We start from the raw sequence: 5,816 nt of genomic DNA on the forward strand, positions 1-5,816 counted from the left end.
GGAGCACAGGCTCCGGACGCACAGGCTCAGCGGCCATGGCTCACGGGCCCAGCCGCTCCGCGGCATGTGGGATCCTCCCAGACCGGGGCGCGAACCCAGTTCCCCTGCATCGGCAGGCGGACGCGCAACCACTGCGCCACCAGGGAAGCCCCATCCATTCTTTTTAAAAAAACTTTTTTAACTCTTCCTTCTATTCTCTTGAATCAGGTTTCCTAATCTTTCCACGCATCCATCTAATCATTTATTCAACAAATGTTTACTGAGCACCTACTGTGTGCCACTCACCGTGCGAGGCCCCAGGGAAGCAGTGCCGTCCAAAGAACAGGAAGGACCTGTCTCTCCACCAAGCCCCATCCCCTTCTCCTTCAGGCAGCCCGTTTTGACTCACACGAGCCTGTCCATCAGCTAGTAAATACTGAGCTCTGGTACAAGACACTGTGCTGGGCCCGATGGGTGTGTGAGTATGTGTTGGGGGGCAGGCAGGTTAGAAGTTATGGAGGAGGCTGCCCGGGATGGCGGCGTCAAGTGCGGCAGGCGCTGGAGGTGGTGGCGGAGAGGCAGGTGGCAGGGGCGAGCCCGGCGGAGCGGAGGTCCGCCCCGCGTCAGGGCGAGACGGCCACCCCGGAAGCCCGAGCCCAGTTTTCATCCTTCTGTAAGCTGTCACCATGACCCTGACAAGAGCTTCCTTCACCTACTCCAGCGGGGAGGAATATCGTGGCGAGTGGAAGGAGGGCCGCAGACATGGTTTTGGTCAACTGATGTTTGCAGACGGTGGCTCCTACCTGGGCCATTTTGAGAATGGGCTCTTTAATGGCTTTGGGGTACTAACCTTTTCAGATGGCTCGAGATACGAGGGGGAGTTTGCCCAGGGCAAGTTCAACGGCGTCGGAGTCTTCATTTGACATGACAACATGGCCTTTGAGGGGGAATTTAAAAACGGCAGAGTGGATGGTTTGGGCCTGCTGACTTTCCCTGATGGTTCTCACGGAATATCCGCAACGAAGGTCTGTTCGAGAGCAACAAGCTTTTTTTTTTTTTTTTTTTAGCATCTTCATTGGAGTATAATTGCTTCACAATGGTGTGTTAGTTTCTGCTGTACAACAAAGTGTGTATACATGTCCATGCCACTCTCACTTCGTCCCAGCTTCCCCTTCCCCCTCCCCATATCCTGAAGGCCATGCTCTAGTAGGTCTGTGTTTTATTCCCGTCCTACCCCTCGTCTCTTCATGACATTTTTTTTTCTTGATTCCATATATATGTGTTAGCCTACGGTATTTGTTTTCCTCCTTCTGACTTACCTCACTCTGTATGACAGACTCCAGGTCCATCCACCTCACTACGAATAACTCAGTTGCGTTTCTTTTTACGGCTGAGTGATATTCCATTGTGTATATGTGCCACATCTTTGCGGCGCGAGAAGCGCTCGGCGGTGGTTCAGCGGGCCCAGAGCGCCTCCAAGTCAGCCGGGAGCCCCACTGCCCGACGCGGCGCTGCGCCCAGCTGACAGCAACGCCCCGCCACCCGCTGGGGGAGAACGAAAGAACCCGACGTGAGAGGAGAGGAGAACGACCGTGGGGCAGAAGTCCCGGGAGGGGCCCCGTCCCCTGCCAGGCAGGGCTTCGGTCACAGAAGGCCTGAGGCTCGGGCCGCCGGCCTTGCAGCAGTGGTGCCCGGCGTGCCCTGCCCTTCTCTCGCTCGTTGGTACTCTCTGTGCCTGACGCCGTGGGTCACCCGCCGCAGACCTGCTGCTGCCTTCTACTTCATTTTCTGCCAAGTGATGCAGAGTCTCTTCCTTCTGCCTCTATTTGGGGCGGGTGATCCCAGCCCCAGATTGGGGCCAGGGCTCTGTGCTGCCCTGGAGAAATAAGGAAAACCACAGGAGTGGCTTAGACAGCACGCGGTCCTGAGAAAGTCAAGGCCAGAGCTTTTCTGTATGTTACCCCTGCATTCGCTTCTGGTTGGCATTGTGGCCCCAGGCCGTCCACTTTGTCTCACCAGACTGGTCCTCGTGTCTGCTTATCGCTCCTGTGAAGGGTTCAGTGACGGCTATTTCCCTCTCCCTTGACTTTACAAGCAGATAATCTGTGCTCCTCTCTCCTTCCTTAGACTTGGGAAAGGATCCCTTTAGTCAGAAAGAAACCGATATAAACAGGCATCTTATAACTTGTATTTATAACTAACTCCAGGGCAAGGGCAGATATCTGTGGGTCCCATCAGGACCTGTCATGGAGTGAACTAAATCCTTAAGGATGGCTTGGCCTGACACAGCTTCTTCCCAGTGGACCAGTAGGTCAGACCCACCTCAACCCCTTGGGATTCAGGTAGAATTGGACCCATCTTGGGATGGCAGTGAACTAAAAGAGCATTTGGGGGCTTCCCTGGGGGCGCAGTGGTTGAGAATCCGCCTGCCAATGCAGGGGACACGGGTTCGAGCCCTGGTCTGGGAAGATCCCACATGCCGCGGAGCAACTGGGCCCGTGAGCCACAACTACTGAGCCCGCGCGTCTGGAGCCTGTGCTCCGCAACAAGAGAGGCCGCGACAGTGAGAGACCCGCGTACCGCGATGAAGAGTGGCCCCCACTAGCCGCAACTAGAGAAAGCCCTCGCACAGAAACGAAGACCCGACAGAGCCAAAACTAAAATTAATTAATTTTTTTTAAAAAAAGAGCATTTGGTTCACTGTAACTCTTCCACCATGAGCCTTGGCCGTCAGGCCTAGGGATCAGATCTTGATCGACTGGATCCCTGCACAGTTCATAACAGAGGCCTCCAGTTACCCTGTGACCCAAACATGCCCCCACCAGCCCCTTATCCTCACACTGAATGTCTCCTCCACAGCAGATTGTGGTGGAAATTAGAGCCGTGTGCCTCTATTTATTCTCTGAATTGTACTGTAGAAACAAGTGTTTATGAGGAATAAACAAATCACCAGAACTGCCTATACTTAGTTTTCTTGACTCTCTTGCTGTACACCCTTATGAATATTGACCCGCCTCTATTTATTCTCTGAATTGTACTGTAGAAACAAGTGTTTATGAGGGATAAACCAATCACCAGAACTGCCAAAAAGAAAAAGAAGTTATGGAGGAGGTTCAGGGAGACCTAAGAAAGATGTGTGCAGGGTTGGTGCCCTCGGGAAGCTCCCAGTGCAGTTGGCGATGGGACCAAGACTGGCTGCGTGGCTGTCGATACCACTTGCTCTTCCCGGGCACATAGGAAGGCTACAGTCCCAAGTCTATCTGCAGTTAGGTTGGGGCTGCATGCCTGGGTTCTGGCCAAGGGGATGTGGATGGAAGTGGTGTGCGCTACCTTTCTGTGTGTCTCTTTCACTCCCATGGCAGTCATGGCGGCCTGTGTTGGAGATGGAGGCATCACAGGGTGGAAGGAGCCTGAATCCCCAGGTCCCCACCTGACCCATAGAGGACAGTCATGTGAGCAAGAAATAAACCCGTATTGTGTTAAGCCACCGAGACATTTGGGGTTATTTGTTGCAACAGAGCACACTGCATCTTGTGGCCAGATCGCGGTGTGAGGGGGGATCATTGCCGGGCAGTACATGACAGCTGATGTCTAATGCAAGCCGGGAGGACTTCCCCGGTGGTCCAGTGGTTAAGACTGCGCTTCTGCTGCAGGGGGCGCGGGTTTGATCCCTGGTCAGGGAACTAAGATCCCGCATGCCACGCATGGCCAAAAATAAATAAATAAATAGTAATGCGAGCTGGGAGATGACGAGGTCAGAGGAAGGGAAAGACACAGAGCTGGAGCGCCTGTCATACCGTAGATGCTCAATAAAATGGGTTGAATGAGTGGAATATACGAGAACACTGGAACAACTTTGCAGGGGTGGCTGATGTCACCAGAGCCCTAGAGGACGGGTGGGGCTTGGATGGGGGGTGAGAGCAGAAACAATTTCCCTGGGCATAAAGACAGAGAAGTGAGAAAGGGCAATACCCATCCAGGGGTCAGAGGTCAGGGAGCAGTCACTCTGGCCCAAGCAGAGAGTAGTCAGAGGTGGAGCTAGAACCTGGAGGCCCTCAAAGACCAAGCTGAGCAATTTAGACTTTAGGCTATGGTCTAGTCATCTCCAAAGTGGGGTATGCACACAGTCTATTGGGGTACAGGAAGAAAATATTAAAACTCCTGTTGATATTTATCTCACTCCTTTTTTAGTGTATATGAAGACACTAAGGCTCAGAGAGGTTGAGTGACTTACCCAAGGTCACACAGCTAGTAAGCATGCCAGACTCCAAAACTGTGCTCTTCACGTATACTGAGTCTTGTGTGGACAGGTGAGAGGTTGAGGGGGAGCAGAGGCAGGTCTAGAGGAGGGTGGCTGAGAGGTGTAGACAGCCCCTAGCCCTGGCTGTCTCTGTCTTAGCAGCGGGTTAGCAGCCCATTGTGGGCAGAGGGCAAGGAGCCTGTCCAGACCCGCTCCCCAGAATCTGTTGTGAGAAACCAAGCAGAGAGCCTTGATGGGAGCAGGGCTGCCTGGCCAACCACCCAGAGCCTTTCACGCCAGGCTTTGTTCTCACAAGTCACTCTCACCTTTGCTGGGAGCTGGGAGGCAGAGGACCAGGAGCTGAGAGCTCAGAATGGGCTGACAGAGAGGAATGGAGAAGAGTTTGGTAAATCAGCCGCTCTGCCCCCCCACCCAACATGCTCAGCTGCCAAGCCCCATGGCCAAGGGAACACAGATGCCAGCCCCACCCTGCTTTCCCATACTTTACTGTTCTGGATTTATGGGTGACGTCTACCTTCTGATTAATACCTCTTAAAAAAAACCATTACCAGTTTTAAAAATCAAAAAAAAGTTTGAAGTACTAGTCGATTTACAATATTGTGTTAGTTTCAGGTGTACAACAAAGTGATTCAGTTATATATATATATATATATATATATATATATATACATATATACATTTCAGATTATTTTCCATTATAGGTTATTACAAACTATTGAATATAGTTCCCTGTGTTATACAGTAAATCCTTGTTGCCTATCTATTTTATGTATAGTAATTTGTATCTGTTAATCCCATACTGCTAATTTATCCCTCCCCCGATCGCTTTCCCCTTTGGTAACCATACATTTGTTTCCTAAATTAAAGCAAATGTTTTAATTAAAATATAACACACATACAGAAAAATGCACATATCATTACAGTATAGCAGGATGAATTTTTATAAACTGAACACAGTCAAGGATAACTAACATCCAATCAAGAAACAAAACATTTACCAGCCCCCAGAAATCCCTTGTATGCCCTTCTGGTCGCTACCCCAATCAGTAACGGCCACCCTAAGCCTGTTTTTGGACTTTATATGAATGGAATAAAACAGGCTGGGCTCGGCTGTGTCTGGTTTATCTTGTTAAACATTAGGTATGGGCTGCATGGTACTCCGTGGCATGCATATACCACCTTTTTTGGCAGGGGGCCGTGCTGTGCGCGTGTAGGATCTTAGTTCCCCGACCAGGGATCGAACCAGGGCCCATGGCAGTGAAAGCACAGAGTTCTAACCACTGAACCGCCAGGCAATTCCCCATATTTTATTTATTCTTCTCCTGTTGGGGGACATGTGAGTTGTCCCCAGTTTTTGCCTATTTTGAGTATTGTTGCTATGAATGTTTTTGTATGTTTCTTTGCATTTCTGTTGAGTATATACCTAGGGAAGTGTTCAGCCCATTGAATTTTTTTTTTTTTTTTTTTTGTGGTACGCGGGCCTGTCACTGTTGTGGCCTCTCCCATTGCGGAGCACAGGCTCCGGACGCGCAGGCTCAGCGGCCATGGCTCACGGGCCCAGCCGCTCCGAGGCATA

The 5,816-nt window shown here is 51.1% G+C and overlaps 1 pseudogene; it reads left to right on the forward strand.

The window, feature by feature from the left end:
• The first annotated feature begins 463 nt into the window (after window positions 1–463).
• LOC129391787 (MORN repeat-containing protein 4-like) lies at window positions 464–1,504 on the forward strand (annotated as a pseudogene).
• Window positions 1,505–5,816: the final 4,312 nt, after the last annotated feature.

The sequence above is a fragment of the Physeter macrocephalus genome, unplaced genomic scaffold (genome assembly GCF_002837175.3).
Source record: "Physeter macrocephalus isolate SW-GA unplaced genomic scaffold, ASM283717v5 random_14, whole genome shotgun sequence".
Lineage (NCBI taxonomy): Eukaryota > Metazoa > Chordata > Mammalia > Artiodactyla > Physeteridae > Physeter > Physeter macrocephalus.